The sequence below is a fragment of the Dromaius novaehollandiae genome, chromosome 13, assembly GCF_036370855.1.
Source record: "Dromaius novaehollandiae isolate bDroNov1 chromosome 13, bDroNov1.hap1, whole genome shotgun sequence".
NCBI lineage: Eukaryota > Metazoa > Chordata > Aves > Casuariiformes > Dromaiidae > Dromaius > Dromaius novaehollandiae.
The window spans coordinates 8,032,648-8,052,681 of record NC_088110.1 but is presented as its reverse complement, the minus strand read 5'-3'; the positions used below and the strand labels follow the sequence as shown (position 1 = coordinate 8,052,681).

Genomic DNA, 20,034 nt, shown 5'->3' with positions numbered 1-20,034 from the left:
ACACAGCTTTCCATATGACCTAGTACATGCACTATTTGTGTACATACGCTTACATAAAAAACCCCAGGTATTTGTAAAATATATGATGATAATATCTGACAGTTGCTTAAACACAGTATTTGTTTATGCAGTGATGAAAAATAGGAAGCTTTAAAAACACCTTCAATTATTGTCTAAATTCAGATTATAGAGAAATAGTTCAGTAGGAAAAAAAGAACAAGATATTCTCTGATAGATGAGACTTTGAAGGGCATGAATGGAAGTTGTGTGAAAACAGCTAAAATTTAGAGAGGACAAACGTTCCTCATTGAGGGAAAGTGACTAGCACATTAAATTTATCACATTTGAACTGTAACAATCCATTATTTCTTGTGTAAGTCTAAAGACGAAAATTACAGGAGTGTGCACATGAGAGAAGAGAGACTTACAGAACATACAGAGGTGATGTATATATTATGTCTTTGATGCCTCTGCTTATACTCAGTAGCCCTCTGTTCCATGAATAAACTGGCAATCCAAATCCTATTGCCCACCAAGACGCATAAATTAGCATAAGTTGCAAGGAGGAAAGTTTGCAGAAAAAGAAAAGCAAATTTGAGTGGCAGTCCTCCAACCCCTGCAGTCTAAACTACGTTCTTTTACATTGGCATGCATTTTTGTTATTTACACTTAGTATTTCTGAATTTGGCTCTGTATTGATAGAGAGACTTCGTATCTCCTCTTCTGAAATAAGTCTTAGAATAGATAGTACTCTTGGGATAAACAGGCATTAATACTCACTATTGAATTTAATATCCAATTTGCTATCAACTTCATTGTGAACAATAAAATACTATACTTTGTTGCTCACTGTCATATTCCAAATGCTCTGCCTTCTTAGATGTGAACATAGGGGTTTTCCACAGAGCATCCTGAGTATGACATTATCCCCAGACTAGGTTTCCAAGCATGTACTATTATTGGTTCTTTACTAGGGTAATGAAAAAATGTGTCAGAATGAAGAGTGTTTTCACAGCATAACTGATTTATGGGAGTAAAACATCATGAAGATTATTACTTTCTAAGGGAAAAATTCTTACTCTAGACATAACAAACATATCATTTGGGTCTATGCACACAGATAGTGAATTCACACTTAAGTGAAAAAGCCTATTCACTGAAATGTTACGCTCAATCATATTATTTTTTCTTACTTTCTTGTGGGAGGAATCCAGACACATTACATTTTTTGTATGGTGATGAAAGAGCTTTTCCAACAGATACCACATTCTTTGTAAAGTAAGGAAAGATCCGGGGACATGAGAGAAATCACTGATAGCATTACAAAGTTCAGTTCTGGTCCTTAGTTCATCCAACAACCTCTTTCTCATGACTGCCTCACCCAAAGCCACAATCTCTAGAGAAACAGCCACTCTCCCCTCTTTCCTGCTTGGGTAAGGCGACAAAACCACAGCTCCGCCGTACCAGCAGAATGCTTCTACCAATCAGGATCAACACTGTATAGACATTATCATCTTAAAACAATCCCACAGTCATTTTTAACAGTCTATTTCTTATATCTGACCAATCACAAGCTACATTCATTTTTAAATTAAAGTATAAATGAAATTCAAATAAGAATTACTGAGGCTTGTAATTGAATTGGTTTTAAAAATATACAGAACCTGAGGCCATAGCAGAAAATATTTTCAGGGACCAGAAACCATACCTGCACCTTCAACACTCTTCCCATGTTCCCAAATCTATTTGTCAGCCTAGTAGAACCTGCCTTATTCCGTCCCTTAATTTTTAATGTGTATATCCAGGATTTCCGTTAAATACTGATTGCCAAAGAGGTATGTAGCCACTAAAATAGATTTTAAGCACAGCTTTCTTAATCTGAGGAAGCGCTTAGGAAAAGGGGAGAAACCCAATAAAAAAGCAGGTTAAAAAGGAGAAGCGTGGGAAGGAGCTTGTCACAAAGGGTTTTCGATCTGTCTCACAAAGTATTTGACTATGTGAGGAGACAAGTACAAGTAGATGAAATTTTCCATATAAGAAAATTCCTCCGCAGTCTAGTTTCAAAACAAAGAAGTACAAACATTAATGTCAACCATTCTGTGCCATCTGAATAATTTTTGCAATCGTATTTTAGGTTTCTTCTTCATTGTCAGTTGTAGTTTCATCTGCATGCTGCTACATTTTTGAGCACTGCTCTCTCTCTATTCAAATAAACTAATCTGTTACATCGTATGTGTCAAAAAAACTTTCAATACTGCTTTCCCTCAGACAGGTATAATTTATGGTAAAGCATGCTTTCTCAAGACCTCCCCTGATTGAGAGGACTTCTGTGAAACTTCAGGCATTATTTTGGACTCTCTTTTGCCTGCTTGATAACAGATAATCTAATCTATGTTTCCATACCACTTCCTCTTTAGGAAGGCGACAGTAATACCACCCTTTAACTGAAAGAAAATATTAGTTTCTGCAGGTATGATCACACTTCCAAACAGGTGAGAAGAACAGTTTTACAAACTCATTTTGAAGCTTTTTTATGTTACGTTATAAAGATACTGCCTCCTGAGGACAGATGCCTTATACTGGTCATAATGCATCCCCAGTTTCAGAGCCTGAGTTATAAATAAAGTGCCTCCATGTGAGTATGTGAATAAAATATTCCTAGGGATCAAGTAAATTTCAAAATTTCTGTGACAAATTTGCATATTCTTTTTTCATTGTAGAGACTTTCTCTCAGTACTGGATTGTGGTGGAGTTGAAAAATAATCTAAATGGTTAACATGCAATGAAAATTCAGTAGCCTACAGGGAAAAATGTTTCAGTCCATTTTCGAGAAGACAAACATCCAACCAAAACATTAACAGCTTCAGTCAGCAATAATCACCCTGGTTAGCAATCTAAGCGGGGATTGTATAGACATAGAAACTAAGCTAAAATTTGAATATTAGTATGGTCCAAGTTTAGTTGCTAGACTTAATAAGGAAAACGATAGCCCCAGCTTTGTAAATAAAGACCCCCTTCCCTGACTGTTTATCCAGTCCTTTTATATGTCCACCTGAAGACACAGACACACACACATGCTCCTGTTCACTCCAAGTGAGCAGAATATTCCTTTTAGGAAAAGCAGGAGACAAACGGATTCACGATTCTAGAGAGTTTTTGTCAGGCTTTTCAGCAACGCTTGCAGTGTTTATATGAGGGTGATTCTGCCACTAAATTATTTGCAAATGTTCCCCTTTTGGGGGCATTTGGAGCCAAACTGTAATAAGTAAGAGCAGACTGACCCAGATTAAAAGGTACAAGTAGTCTGTCTGAATAGTAAACCTAAAAAGCACTACTTACACCAAGTTATTGTTTTTATGACAAAAGAAGACATCCTGGCAGAACAATAAATTCAGAGCCATAGATAAGAACATTACGATTTACTCCAAAGAGTATGAAAAATTCAGTTTAGAGATACAACAACTCAGAACCAGTAGAATTGAAATATCATCATATCAAAGGTAAGTCTGACCATACATGTACACACATACGTAACTGTATGTGTCTGATTCTGTTTCATATCAAAGCCACTTTACATTATGGTATGGATGAAATTTTAATCCTATTAAAATCAAGAGCAAATTCCCATTGATCTTCAGTAAGAGTAAGCTCTCACATAAAATGGGTCTTTTGCAGCAGGCAGTTAGGCTCAAACTAACTTCACTTTACAGTTCCAGTGGGACCTATCTTAGTCTAAATTAAAATGAAAATTAGGTCTCTATGCATAAATATATACACATCTATATTTTTATTTGCACACGTATTGAATTACAAACTGCTTACTTTAGGGAACACACCCTAAAGTATTTTTTGGTCGCTAAGTTTAGCATTCATGACAAACAATGCATCAGTCACTACTTGCTGCAGGGGGAAGAACAGAATTGAATGCATGTGCTATCTTATAAACCACTATTCTCAATAAACAAATAATACTGTGAAATGTTTGTAGAATAGATATTTTTCATATCCAAAGTTTATTTAAAAAAAAAACAACAACACATAAACAGTATTAAACTCTGAAACTATTTTACTGTGGAGACCTGTACCACTTCCATTCAAGCACTTTAAAGATGATGGTATGCTACCATCACTTTCCTCTCTCCTTAAGATGTGAAACATTGTGCAGTTTGTGAATACCTGTTAGAAGTCTCATTGCATAGTGTAACAAAATACTGGCACTCTTCCAGCTTGAACTGTGCTCGTGAAGCATGGGCATCCATGATGGGCAGCAAGAGAACCTCAGCATGAATTCTTCATAGTCTGAAAAAGTGGTACTCTTTGTGACCTGAAAATGTGCTACCCTAATTGATATCACTTAATAAATCAATTCAAAGTTGGCAACTCTACCATTTGATGCTCCTAAGAAGTCTGCCGACCCATACATAGGACATTATTATGAATCTACACCACTGGATTCCTGAATTGTGTAAGGGTCATGAATAGGAGCCATGTGCTATTTCTCCCAGAGCAGACCTCAGAGTTCCTCAAAAAAGAGGCATTTTTTCCACAGTATACAAGGGATCTCTGATCAGGTCATCAACTGATTTTGAAAGACTCATGATCGCAGGATCTTCTGGGCAGCTCTCTTAAGTGGGGAAATGACAATTTTATGCCCATGATCTCTTCCATATAGAAATTATGCCATTTTTCCTTCATTCTGTGCGATACAGCTTCCCATCTGCTGCAGAGTGCTATGATGCCTTAAGTGTGACCATATCGTAAGCAGTTTCAGGATGACAGTGAAATGTGCATTTTTAAAACTAAAGGGAGAAGGAAAAGCCTGATGTCGAGACAGGAAGCTGATGAGTCTTATAATAGCTGAGTCTGTTATACACAATCTTTGTGAGAACAGAAGATGAGTAAAAATTGCCTTGCAAGAGACAGGAGGAAGCCCTGGGAAAAGCTTGCTAAATAGTTTGAGCAGCCTAAGAGAAGATCTCTATAAAAACCTCTCTTTTAGCTATTATATTCGTGCTTTGACTCTAGGTTTTTTTGTGAAGAACATACTTACTTTTGTATAGGTACATATTGTTACACATCTTCATGTGCATAGGTAGCTAAGCAAGGAATTAATCCTGCCTCATATGCCCATTTGATCACACTTAATATGTCTTTTTTAGTATAGTGCACGTTTAGATTTATTGTAGTGCTTGTATGGATTTTACGACAAGTGATGTCAGGCATTTCAATGAATTGCACATTTCTCAAAACCATGCATGTAAAATCATCTTCAATGATTTTTAAATAAATAATTGTAAATACATTAAACTAAACACTAGGAGCAGTAAAAGTTTTCACTGAATGTACGGAATACTGTGCAAAGTTAAAAGTTGTTGAAAGATACAAAATACAAGCTGTTGCCTACAGAGAAGATAACTTCTGCAAAGCTCCTTCACCATTCCCATCAATGTTTATGATGTGCTAGCTGATTCCCTGTCTTTTTCTCTCCTCTCCTTTTCAGCACACTGGTTGTATTGGAAAATACAGAAGAAACAAAGGATAAATTATTTTCTAAATTATTCAAGAGTCATTTTTTCCCTCAGTTATGCAATTCTGTACTCTTCTCAGTCTGAAAGTTTTAAGTTTTTTAACCTTGCTTAGAAAGAACCAGGCAACTCTGACAGCAAAGCTAGAGTAAAGACAGTGAAGAACAACTTTTTGCTGTTGAAGGTAAAGGGCTAATAAACATTACTTGGGATGCACACATCATATGGGGTCATTGGCAAATGAGAGTATTAGGAATTAACTGCTTGTGTACTTATGCACGTATCCTTGAACAACCTCGAGGCGTATATAAGGATGAAAATAGAGCTGCTCAAACATCTATGCACATACCAAGAAAATGTGCCACTCTGGGGTTTGCCAGTTTGTTACCCTCTGAACTTCTATAAGAATGGAAGCAAATGTTATAGGAACCGTCCTTGCAATAACAAACCAGAAAAGAGCACTCTATTTTGGCAAAACATTATTATTTTTTTCTTTCTTTAAACTTACCTATAGATCAAGAAAACTCACATTGCAAAATGCACAGAAATCTGTTCTTTCCCTTTAACTCCTTAAAGTGATCTGAAAAAACTTTCCTTTGGAAAATAGCAGCGACAACATCTCATAGCAGTTCAAAGCTGAGGTCATTAATGAAAAAGTTGAGACACTAGAGTTGTTCTAGTGCTTTTCCTCCTCTGTATCTGCTCTTAAATCAATCATTCCTTGCTAATGCACTCGATGCAGCCATTGTCAAGAAAGTGCTGTGAGTGTCAAGGAAGGCATGCATGAATGTGGGAGACCTAGCACTTTGAAGCAGTCATGGTGTTTGTCTACTTGCAGAGAAAATGAAGTAGGAAGAGTTGGTTCATTCTCTAAGAATCACAGTTTTGAGCAAGGGATTTAGAAAACTTCCAAAGAGTAAGAGTTATAAATCAGCATTTTGCCATCTTCATGGTACAGAAATAAATGAAGTTCCCTCTATGGTTGTATGCATTTTATCAGAAAACAATTATGTAAAGTAATTTGCTTCCGGTTCAGATGTCTGCCAGTCATTAAGTTTAATCCACTTGCTATAATTTTCAAGAGGGTCCTTTGCTGTTGCCTTGTTGAATGGTGCTTGCTTCAGCAACCACGCTTTTCTGGTATTTGAAGACAATGTACTGCTGCAATTCATGATTTCCTGCAATGGAAAATTTGTCTTTCTTTACTGATAGCTAAAGGTTGTCCAGTGGGCAGAGCCTTACACTGCATTCACTGAGATACCCCACCAAAGTGGACAAAGTGCATCATTGTCTACTTTTTCCCAGGTGCAGCTGCTTTACACTGTGTTTCAATAATCATATATTAAAATAACAGGTGGTAGGCAAAATATATATGCCAAACCCACTCCAAATAACTGAAGCTATCCAATGAGGCTTAGTGTACAAACATGGTGAAGGGGTAGAGTTAAGGTTACCCCAGAGGCTCAAACCTGACTTCCCATTTTTTTACATACCTACACACACACACACAATCCCAGACTGACTGGGCATAGCTGTTTTGCTTTTCATAAGGGTTATGATGTGGGTGTGCTCCCATAAAATAATTAAAGCAAAGATGACAGAAAGATGCAGGGAACAACTATCACAGTCCACAGGTATTTCTGCCTCTGTCTAGTTTCTTGGTAGTGTCTATTCCGTCATTGAAACCTGTGTAGACATCCCTGATACACCTCCACAGTAGCTACAAAACCCATTTGAAAACCTGGGTAATGGTCTTGTCATTGGCTGATGCTGATTCCTCTGCTAGGTTATATCCACAGTCCTAGAAGCAACTGCAGTACAAAAATACCTTTGCAGCATTTCTCAGGTCTTGGAACTTTGCTTTTTACTGTCTGTTCTTCCACTTACTCTTAGGGATGGTTTCATGAGCCACTTGAACTAATGTAGTAGCATACAACTTCAGAAAAGAGCGGTCTTACTCTTGTTTCTCTTCCATCTCACCTGATTCTGCCTGAGCATTAGTGCAGACACTTACCAAACCTCTCAGTGAGATGGTTTAGTTTTCTGTAAGCTATTAATTTCTGTAAATTCTCCACATGGCAGAAATGATACCCTCAGACTGGAGCTTGGCTTGTCAGACTACGTATCTACCTTTCTTGTCCAGCAAGTCCACTAAGCCCATGTAGCTACAGATTGTGTCCAGTGATGAACAGTGATCAGACAACCTTCTGAAAGCAAGAGCATTATTTATTAATAGCAGTTAGATGCCTGCTCTCACCTAAGGCCAGTCATTCTTGGCACCCCGACCAGGTCTACTTCCTCTAACTCTTCTCAGACAATAACTCTACCTCAGTCAGATTCTCCTGAACCAGAAGATCCCTTCTCTCAATATCATCCTTTGAAAACTATTAATCTTCTTCTGTTCTCTTCTATTTGTGGGACTTTTCCTATACTGGTTCGAACAGCTGACAAGGAAGCAATATCTCCAAAGTCAATAGCATTCTCCTAAACAGTTCTTAAGTGTGCTGAGAGGTTTCTATTGGGGCCATTCTTTCCCCTTTCTATTTTTTTTCCTCAAAGCCTCCATTAACTGAAACCAATGTATTTACACAATAAACATTCCGCTAAGCAAGTCCACATCTAGAATGATTTGATTATTGCAAAGCAGCTCCAATTTTCCAAAGCAACTTCTCCTAGTCATAAGAGACTAAGACATAGACATACAACATAGAAAAAGTAACTAATCATAAAAGGAAAAAGTAGAACAGAAACTGAAAACCTTCTCTTTAATATTCCTCATGACAATTTCTTCTTTATCTATTCTATTTTGTCCTAAGAGTTTCTCTAATGTGTTACTAGCTTTATATATTCTCTGAAAGTGGATCAAGCTGCCTACCACTGAAACGGAGCCAAACAGGGCAACCACTTAGCAGGGCACATTTTTATGTATACATTACAACAGGAAGTGCAATATCTCCTATGCACTTAAAACTGCAAGGCTTCAGGAGGTGGGAGAGGAGGCTGGGAAAGTAGAACCGGACTATGCCCAAAACACAGAGTGAATATCCTTACCGCAGAATCACTATGGAATATATAATCACAAGTACTTTGGAGCTCAGTGTTTTATCTCATCCCCCTTAAAAGCTGCACTGTGACAGAGGAGTCAATATCAATTCTAATTGTGTCACCAGTAACAATGACAGTTATTATTACTCTTTATTATATGTAAATTCTCCATTTGTTCCTGCAGCTAATTTGTCCCTTAATCTGGCAACAGTGTGGCATAGGTGATTTCTGTTCTTATTGGCAAGAACATATTTCATGCTGGGGAAATATGACTAGTCATGGAAAAGGCTTACTCTTGAAATTCAGCTACTTTTTGTTTCTTGGTGGCCTCTAATTGCAAGCTTGAGGCAGTGCACAATAATTATCAGTCTGCAAGCATGAAAAGGAGTAAATGCCAGTCAGGCTATATGGTTGCTTTGTGCACACAACGATATCTAAAGAACTCTGCCATGTCAGTATTGAGCTGGCAGCTCGCATCTTCAGTTTAATGGCAGTGATTCAGCTAGTAACTGGATGAAAAATTGCAGCAGGTTTCCCTGTTATGATTCTTTCATGCATCTCTGTCAATGGCAGTTTACATTCTGGGATTGAGATCATTTGTTTCCTGTTTGCTCACAGCTTCAGGCTTTTCTTGTATGCCACCATGGATTTACAGCCCTCTGCCCCCACCAGAAAACCACATCTAAAGGGTTGAAGGATTATAAGGCTTAATACTTTGCAGCTCGGCACATGTAGCAGAAAGTTAAAACTACTGTAAAGGGAATGATGACTATATACTCCTGCGAAATACATATATGTGCATGTGCCGATATGTATGTGTCTATGCAGAAAGAAGCCCACAAAACAGTCTACACAGTGCTGAGATGCTCGACCAGAAGCTTTATTTGCGGTCTTTCTTCTAAAAAACTAACAGGCAAAACCAGAAAAAATAAAAATAAATAACAATCTCCTTTTTATGGCTTCCCCTCCAACCCTGCTTAGAAAATGCTAGCAAAGTAAAATACACACTTCAAAAGGCTTCCAATAATCAGACCTTCCTACAGTTGATGAAAAAGATGTTGCTGTATTCATACAATCATTAAGCATAAATGAGAGCACAAAATCAAGTATGAATGACTTGATTCAGCACTTCTCATACATGTCTAGGAGGAGAGACATTAACACTCCATAACACCCACCTGTCTAGCCAGATACCTTACATATTTTACTCACATGCTTCACTACCTCTAATACCTGTACCTTCTCAATGCCCATCTGAAGTAGGGAAGTGCTACTACGTATGTTAACAAATGTATATATAAGCAGACACAGGAACGCTAAGGCTTGCATTTAACTCCTGCTAAAATTAACTGGAGCTGATTTCAACCTTGAAAAATGTGACCCTAAGTACCCAGAATAAAACATGAGGGTAGAGCAGGGAGACTAGAACAAAATGGTAAGTGTGTGATTAAATGGAGAACCGAATAAAAGTTGCCCAAACTACAATCTTTCTTCCTCAGCTATCCTTTTTCTTTATCTATGAAAGGAAGTACTGTTTGTCTTTATCACTCCTGTCATGGTCAGCAAAAGCGGGTGAAACACATAATTTATTTGGCAAATGCCACCTGTTTTTTGTTTTTCTATTCACTAACTTCTCAGAAGCAGTTTAGCATTTCCTTGAATGTATATTTGTATTCAGAGAATTATGCAGGGTTGCCAGCTTATTCACAAGCAGATCATTACAAGCATTCACTCTTTAAACACTTGGTTAATTTTGACTAGATAAATGGCTGTAGGTTGCGATTCTGTCCCTGACTGGATCTCTTAGTGTTCAGTTTCTTGATTAAGTACTCATGTTTTCAAATTTCCAACTCTCTAAGACTGTTCAATATTTATTTAGTATACATGATTTCAAACATTTCTGCCATAAGAAAACAAGCATTGCCACAGCAGTTCACACAACAGTCTCCAGTGACTGAAGTTTTAGAAGGCGCAATGCTTGTTTGACTGAATATAACCAAAGTAATCTTATTTAAAATGCAAATGTGATGTTCTATCATATTGCTCAGCTGTAAGAAAACTATTCCTTAGAGGAGTGAAGATATACTATATGAAATCCTCTTATTTCACTGGGATATTCTGAAATAGAGCAGCATACGCGGATTGTTAGAAATGTTTCCAGATAAACACCGCTGAACCACGTTTACTGACTGGGTCTTGTTCTTTTGCATGGCTCCAGTGACAGAAAACAGTTGTAAAACTGTCTTTATCAGCCAGATTTATCAGCCAGCCTGCTTACGTCACCAGAATGGTCCAAAGAAGTCTTATAGAGCTGGCTTCAGGCATATAAAATGAGGCAAAACATCACTATAATAGCTTCTGTTATATTCACTCCCATTTACTGCAGGTTGCACATAAGAATGGCAGAGGTGCCCTTTGGGGGAAACAGTATTAAAGGGTTTCAGGACCAAGTCTTGTATCAGGTTTCACTTTAAATATCTGTTCATTATGCCAGATGAAGTCGAGGGGAAGGACCTAAAGGAGGCAAAGGTCAACCTTGGGGCTAGCAGAGGTGGCCTAGCAGAGGTAGCGCCAAGGAATAGAAACGAAAAGGAAAAGAAGCTAACTTTCCTTGTGGCTACTGTTTTAAAGCCACTGTTTAAAATGTGCAGACCACCAAGAGCAGATTCTCCTGTGAAGAAAGGCAGGAAAAGGATAACCCACTTCTTCCAACTGAGTCAAACCACAGTCTCCATGCAAAACTGACACTAAGTATTTTACTCTTTACAAATAGTCTTTATAATTGGGATTTTTAAATAATCCTTCTTAAAAGGGATTGCAGCTGTAATCAATTTGTGAAGGGCTGTTTTAATAAGAAGCTGCTCGAATAGGATTAACTATGAGACCCTAGACCTCTTTCCTCCAGTCCTTAAATTCCTATTTGAAACATTTAGATACCCCATAAATTATTTATTGGTCTTACAAGGTGTCATCAAGCTAAGAAAATGATGCTTGACAAGTTGAAAACCTTAGCCATTTCCACCAATTTGTTAACAGCCTCTCCCACACGGCACGTAAGGTCTCACTTCTGCCTTGTCTTACGGGAATGGTAGTTATATTCATCCATTGCACCAAAAGGACATGGTGAGAGCTGGCAGACCTTACGCATTTCGTTTATTTCAAGAATTGTACCAGAAACTGATTTATAGACAGCATGAAAATAGAATGTCAGAGGGGATTTCGTTTTCCTTGCAAGGTTCATAAATAACAAGGCAATAGAAAAAAACAGTTTTGCACTCCTGCCTGCCTGTCAAAAAAAAACCAAAAAACAAAAAACCAACAGACTCTTTGATTTCTGAGCTGCACAAATGAATACTCAACTAGACCTGCCATAAGAGGCAATACAGGGCAAATCTGTGTGGGCTTTTGCAGGAAAAGAGGAATCACTCCTTAATCTGAAGCACACGTCCCAACTGTTGTGTGGGTCAGTTAAGGTTGTAAGTAAGGGTACTGGAATGTTTTGGAGGGCTTCTCTGGTTGGTTTCTTCAAGGACACTGATAATGGCAGTGGCCTGAACGGGGGACATAAGTTTTCCTTAAGGGATCTAGCTAAAGGAAGAACCACCTAAAGCACGAGGCAATCTGCATTTCGTGATTATCATCGGAGCCCTAGCAAATGATGGTAGACAGAGTAACATTTCTCTTGAAAGTCAGTCTTTATACCTTTGATTATCTGAGAAGCATAGGAAGTCACTGCAACTGGAAACAAACTATGGCTCAACATTATTCCTTGTGTGAATGTAACACAAGGTTTCATGCTTTTTTTTATGTGTAGAGTCTTAACACATGGAATCCCATACCGATAATGCTTCCCCATTAATTGTTACAGTTTTCTGGGAGGGTCCCTATGCCATAACATTTTTGTCTAAGTTTGTTTTTGTTTCTTACAGGCACTGTGAGATTATGGATTTGATCCATGGTGCAACCCATCTTTCTATCATGAAGCAGTCTGTGTTAGTATATCACATAAAGCAATTAAAGAACTGGTTAAACAAAGACTTCAAAGTGTGAAGCCCTAATTTATTACATGCCATTTGTTTACTGTATTATTCCACTAGTACCAGATCAGTCAGCCTTCAACAGCCATATAATAAAACTGTCCATGGGACCAAAGTTGATGGGGGAGTGAGCTCTAACTTTGGAAGTGTACTGTTTCCACAGACAGAATACCTGAAACTAAATCCACTTAAAAGCACAAAACTGGGGAAACTATAGATGCACCCAAGTAAGATTTTGTCTGATGTACTTCCTGATATCATTTCAAGTTCACTGAACTTCTTTGATGTTTGCCCATTTTAAGAAACAACGACTGCTGAAAACTTCTCTTCCATTCAGTCGTATGCAAGTGACACAAAGGAGAGCAAAAACTAGCAATACTACCCTTAGAATATCATGTACCTCTGAACTTACCAGACATTTTAAACATCTGGGACCAGATGTGGTCATTTAATAGAAAATCCCTCTGTGTCTTAAAAAATGAAAAGAATGGAATATGAAGAACTGAAAAAATTTAGGGACATAAATCTATTATTTTCAAAACAGTTAATCTGTTCCTTTCTGTCTCCTTATAGACACCATGAGATTATGGATTTGATTCTTTGTACAACCCATCTGTCTACTACGAAGCAGTCTGTGTCAGTTTATCATGTAAAGCAATTAAAGAAACTAGTTAAACAAAGACTTCAAAGCGTGAAAACCTTGGTTGTCCTGGCTAAAAATATTTCAAATACAACATAGCACACTGTGCCTTTTCCACACAAACTACTCTACAGAACAGATAACTCCCAGTAGGCTGGAAACATTAGCAGAAGTGTCACTGAAAGCATAAACAGATATAATGCAAGAAAGTTACTGTTCTCAGTCATCTGCTTTTTAAATGTTCACATATGATTTATTTTTAAGCCACTTCAGTACTTTAAAAATCAGTACTTCTGTTTCATAAACTTAAGAAGTTAAACAGGTTCATTTAAAAAAGATATTGAGTGAAAACAAATAGTGCTTTCCCATTTTTCTTTGAAGAACCTGATCTTAAGTGTAGGAATGGTCAGCCATAAAGTTACTGTAAATCACAAAAGGAAAACACATCCTTTAGCCTCAGTTTGTGGGTGAGACACATTGAATAAGAAATGCCTGAATATGCCGAAACATGTATATATCTTTTTTCCCTTGTTCCAGGTAATTCCCAGAGTTGATATGACAGTACAGCTCTAGTCTTCCATGAACGAAGCAATTTTATGTTTTTAAGAATACACAGGGAAGTAAATGAGTTTACAAGATGTAGAAAGCAATATAATTTAGCAGGGGAAAAATTAAGAAATTCTTGTGCTGCTCTTAGGAAAGAAGTATGTTGGCCTAGAAAACCCTTTTTGTTTATAATTTCATAAACGGAGTCAGTAGCCTGAGACAAGCTTGTCACATCTTTGGCTTTGAACAAGGGTCAGTGATGGATAACTGACCTCCTTTCTCACTTTTATCAACAAATGTCAAAAAAGGCAAACAACAGCAATGACATCCTGCCCAAACAGCCAAGTGTGTTTCATTTTCTTTGCACTTCTGTTTCCTCTGTGCCTTTAATCAGGGCCGGGGGATGTAATTGCTCTGTCTGGGCACAGCTTAAGGCATGCTGTGCAACTAACAATTAGTTTAGAGACTGAGATCTATAAATTTTGAGAAAAGAGTAAGAGGATTTGGTGTGCTTGAGCTATCCTTTCTAATGAAGAAAAATATCACACCGGAAGGGACCCAGAGTGTTATCAAAGCAACTTAATATCATCTGGTAGTGATTTGTAGGCCCTGATAATCTATTGTGATCATGTTGAAGGGGGAGGAAAAAAGTCCACGTGTTCCACTATTTATGAGATTTCTAAAATGATGGCCGCCATCTGTGCAAACGCCACTAATCGCAGCCACCGTCTTGATGGCAAATGGCTCCATGAGATTGTCCAAGGGAAGGGAAACACTGCAGGAATGTAGGGCTATTTATTGTTTATAAAAATAAACCAACTGGACTAAGACATATGCAAGGAATTTATATCAAACAGCTGCAAAAGCAAGTTGCCTCAATGGGGAGGGTGCATTGGTGATGCAATCGGACCACACTGAAAGATTCTCCTATTAATCTCAGAATATACACGGCACACTTGTGATACCATTTTGTCCCTGTCTACACCCAAACTCACCTTACATAGATACTCTTAAAATCATTTTTGAAAACAGTTTATATTGGCTGAAACTCATTCACTACGTGAATTAATCAACTACATAAATATAAGCAAAGTCTAAGAACAGGCTGTCCCCACATCAGCTTACCTTGCTTAAACAACATTTCTTCCTTGCTGTCTTAGTTAAACAAGCACAATGCAGATGCTAATATTCAGTGTCAGTGAACCTTCATCTCACATGTATACATTTCTAGCATTTGGAAATTCCCTGTTTTATGGTAGGCAATCTAATCCCATTAAAGTATTTTCTGAATTTCTTAAAGAAGAACAGCAAATCCATCACAATCAGAAACAAAATTCACTGAGAACAGAGAGTCAAAAAATAACAACATAATACCAAAATGATAAATGGTGCCACAGCAAAAACACAAAGTACAATATTTTAGTATTGGGCCTGCATAGCATCGTCAGACAAAGGAGAAAAGAGAAAAAAGAAAGGAGAGAGACAAACTTCTTGCCTTGCAAAGCCAGTTTACCAGACACGCTTGACACTGGAGAGAATCTAACTTATTTAACTGTTAATGGGTTGGTATGTCTACAGCAACCTTTGGGAAATTCTCTTTCTAGGTCTACATGCTTGAGACCAGCTATCTTTGCTTTTCATTAAAACTGCATGCACTTTGAAACACCTGCTTTCAGAAAAACTCTCAAGCTGATTGACTCTAACATGAGAATTAATTCAGGCGCGTGGGCAAGGCATCGCAAAAGTGTGTCGGTATTAGGCTTTTCCATAATACGAACTGGCAACAATTGGTCTTTTGGGAATCCTGCTCAGCTGGAATTCAAGCTGCTTTGTTTGACAACCAGCTTTCAAGGTGTGTGTCCTTTTCATTTAAACAAATACATGATGCTTGAAAGCCAAGGTAAAAGAGTACATTAAATCGTATCTTCTTTTTTGTAAAGAGGACAGTTGTCAAGAAATTGTTAGCTACAGTTTGTGAAAGTAACTTATACAGGCTGATCCCAGAACATTCTAGCTGGAAGGGAGAAAAAGAGTTTTGTTTGGTTCATTTCTTCTAAAAGAGCAATCATAAAAGCCACTAATAGGTACCAATCATATTTTCTGACTCCTAGAAGACTCCAGCAGTTGGGTTTTCCTTTGTTTGGAGAAAAATTAATTGCACAGGCACAAGACATTTTATCTCAGAGGCATTAACAGCTAGGTATACTCTTGAACAGGACCCTTTTGACTAATGGAAAAAAAACAGGGCAAACCAAACCCCACTCCAGCCCCAAACAACCCTCCCAAACCATTCAAACTACAGTAAAGTATAGCTTGTGTGTTAAAGATGCACATGTGCATTGGTCACACTGTTTCAGTGAGTGACTTCACTAAGCGTGGAGGTCTAACGTCAGAGGGTAGACAAAGCCAAACATGCCACAGAGGTCCAAGTTCCGGGAGTGCTTCCAAATCTGTCTTCCTTAACTCTCACACATAAATATTTTTAAGTTCTCTGCTCACAAACCCATGACCCACAATTCAAAAATCATACACTTGGACAATGGTTCAGGTCAGAGTTATGACTAATCTGAAAACAGAAGAAAGGCTGTTTAAATTTATTAGTGAATCTGCCCATGAACTTGCTCTGAAGAGGCAAGAGATGGTTGAGAAACAAGTTCAAAGATATCTGTTTTCTTAATAATCAGCCAAATGCAATCTTGGTATTGCTCAAGGTACAATGCATGATATATTCTTTGGCAGTGAGGCCAGCACAGAAGTTCTTTTCTTTCCTTCCAGACTGACTGCTAATTTCTGTTCCTATGATGCACTCAGTTATCTTTGCTGTGCTGAAACCAACAGAAGCAGCCTCACAAAAAGCTACATTAGCACAACAGAGGTAGGGCCTGTGATTCAGGAGCTAGGGAACCTCCTAAGATGACATCATCACAGAAGAAAATAGATCACATAACTGCATCATCAATACATTTAAGTTTTGATCAAGTTCTAAATTGGTTTTAGGTCGAATACACACAAGGTCCTAAAGGCTACTTTAGTAAAAGTCTTCATTCCAAACTGTGCTAAGTCTACCCTATCAAGTAAAATAGTTCAAGCAGTTAAACTGGAAGCATGTAATGAAGAGCAACACCCGTTTTCTTAGAACAGGACTGGGACATTTGACACAAACCAGTCTCCTCACCATTAAAATGGTGTGCCTAGGCAAATTTCCTTGCATCAGTGATTCTCTCTCTTTGCCAAAATCTGATCATGTATTTGAATGTAACATCCTTTTTTTTTTATGTCTGGTACCAAACACATAACTGTTCTGAAGACACTTATGACTGGGTATGCACAAAGACTCAGAAAAATGAAAGCAAATCAACTAAAAATCAGTGCGCATAAACTAATATTTGGCCTATCGGTAGATGCTCTCATACATCAACTCGTGGTCAGACACTGATTCCAGAAACAGCTCTGGCCCTTTGCTGCTTGCTTCTACTCTCAGTGGAAATAAACTAAAAGAACGGGTGTGACCACTCCTCAGCTCAGAGCTTCCCACCAGGAAGTCTCCTGCCCCTAAGCACTTGCTCACACCTCCTGCCACAATTTCTTATTCTGAGTTGTACCATTCTGACTGTTTATGAAGTCATGCTATAAAGCTGTGAATGCCTGGTTGGAGGAGATGTGAGGTTGGCAACTGTCTCTTTAATCAGCTGTGCTACCTAGGAAATAGTGGACCATACCTAAGGTTATCCTTTCCCTGTTAGGTTTTGACTGTATTTTGAAGTGTCTTATGTCACTAAATTTGCAAATAGATCACAGATCACTTTTTGCCTAATGTGAAAAAATTGCAGTTTGAACCTCACCAGTGAACAACTTTTTCAAGGGAAAATCTTACGCTGGCACTGGTTTGCATACCTATAAGCAAACTGACCCAAGTAACACAAAGCAAGTTTCAAATACAGAAGCAGGATTAGATTGTGTCCCCCTATCCATGAATGTCAGGAAAGTACAATCATGCCTGAGGACCTGAAACGATACACATTTTTTTGTTCCATTATCTCAAATACAAACGAATCACAAAATACACTTCTCTAGCTGATTTCTTTTTAGACTTCATTGTAAAAGAGATCTTTATAACTCCAGTGTACTTCCTACTCCTACATATTCCTGCATCATCACTCATCCACAGCACTGTAAAATACCTTGTTTGTCAGTCTTTTGGAATGTAAAGGTATATGCTACCTGCGATATGTTGTTTCTGTATTGCTCAGTGATTCACCCTATGATGGCAGACAAAAGGCATTTGAGAGTAAGCCAGTGACTGACTTCTTTCCACAAGTTATTTATTAATCTTTCAACAGATCACCATATTTTTTTCTATTAAACCACTTAGCTATCACCTGGGAGCTAGCAGAAGTTATGGCATTTTGCTGTCATTCACAAAATACAGACTAAAGTACTGGTAATCCCAAAATATATACTGTTTTTCATTGTATTTAGTAAGCACAGAGGGTTGTAGGATGCAACATGTCCAATTGCTTTACTAGAAAATGATTAAAAATGTTCCCTTTCTGCAGAGCCTGTATACAATTTGCATGCTGTCTAACGTGAAGAGGTTTATATAGAATCTCCTCCTAATCAGCAAGTACATATGTCCAAGACAACTGACAAATAGCATTCAGCAAGCCTTAGAAATAACATATTTTTTGCAGTGCTATTCAGCCCACCATTTTGCACATGAAAAGATGAAGTTAACAAACACCGAGTCAAAAAGGGGATCTTACCTCTTCTCTGCATAGATGTATAATTTTTGTAGTAATCTGTCCTTTAAAACAAAAAAACCCACAACTTTTTGTTATTTTTATGACAACAATAATTTTTAGATCCTAGATATTCTCTTTTGTCCTCAGGTATCAAAGCACTTTCTGAAGAAGGTAAACATTTCCATCTCACTCTAACATATAGTATAGGAACTGGCCCACAAAGAGTCTAAGCAGTATATAAAGCAGAGCAAAGGCAGAGCTAAAATTTTACTTACATCTCTATTCCACTCTCCTATAAACTAGTCTTCTGTCTGACCGGTTATATATTATCTTTAAAAATATAAGTAGATCTTTTCTAATTTGTAGACATAAATGATTCACTCATGAAAAGAATGGTTTTCGAGCCTTGGAATCTGGCTTGATCCTTTGTTTAAAGCTGGTACGTTGAAGTGCTGAAACGGCACTTCTCTCAGTTACTACATACTGCATCAGTGCTGTGGAAAGAGAAGGGTCAGTCTACCTTTGGCAGAAAAGCCTACAAGAAAGGAGCTTATTTTTGTAAATTAGAGCACTCTACATTTAGCATTTTTCCTAGGTTGTATGATAATTTTTTTAACCATATGATTTAATACTAGTTAACAAGGGCTGTCTACAGTGAAGAGCAACCTGGAATAGACAAGATAAGCTTTACGTCTGGCTAGCATCAAAGCCAGCTGAATCCACTGGAAACTTGAGGAGGAAATATTAAGTCTTAGTCTAAACATTAGAGAGAGTGAAATTTCAATTTTATGATAAAAACTCATTTCACTTGTAAAAATCTTGCAGTGGATAAGAAAATAAGCTAATGCATGTGCCATTATTTTTTTCTTTGATCCTTTAATATCTCCTCCAGTATTCTCCTAGCCGGCACACCTGGAACTTTCCAAAAGGACATACTTTGTGCATGCATGTTTGAAACTTTTGCCACAAAACTAAAAATCAAACAAACGAGAAACATTTTAAGATTCAAATAAATCTTACATAATAGCACCAGAATATGATACTTTGCATCATTGTATTTTGCTGCCAGAGTAAAAACAGAGGACTGATCATGTCAAAACCAGGAGGAGGAGACAGGAGAATCATGCAGATTTTAACCTTGCTCAAAGAGCTGTCTGCATTAAAATGGAGAAAGGAGGTTAATATCCAGGCAGCTTCACTTGCATTGTGGCTTCCTGGGAGTCCAAAGTGCTACTGACTATTTGACATTTATTCTGGACATGGTAAAGTGTTGTTAGAAGTTAATGCTGTTTTTCACTTCTGCTAACACTATTTTTTTCTGGGTCTTTTACACCTCTTTTGGAAGGGACTACCTCACAGAAAATTTTTAACAAAAAAGTGTTTCCTCACATTGATTCTCTAGTTGCCTTGCCTTTCATAGGTTTTGTGGAGTAATAAGGTTATCTAGCACCGACTTTACAATCAGCAAGACCTGAGAAAATATTCTGTATGACATTAGG

At 37.7% G+C, this 20,034-nt stretch overlaps 1 long non-coding RNA gene across 1 annotated transcript in view; it reads right to left on the bottom strand.

The window, feature by feature from the left end:
- The window catches only part of LOC135329728 (uncharacterized), a 39,988-nt gene extending 21,389 nt beyond the window's left edge, over positions 1-18,599 (bottom strand). Inside the window, exon 1 of the long non-coding RNA XR_010391335.1 lies at positions 18,557-18,599. This is a non-coding gene — a long non-coding RNA (uncharacterized LOC135329728). The remainder of the gene's footprint in view (positions 1-18,556) is intronic.
- Positions 18,600-20,034: the final 1,435 nt, after the last annotated feature.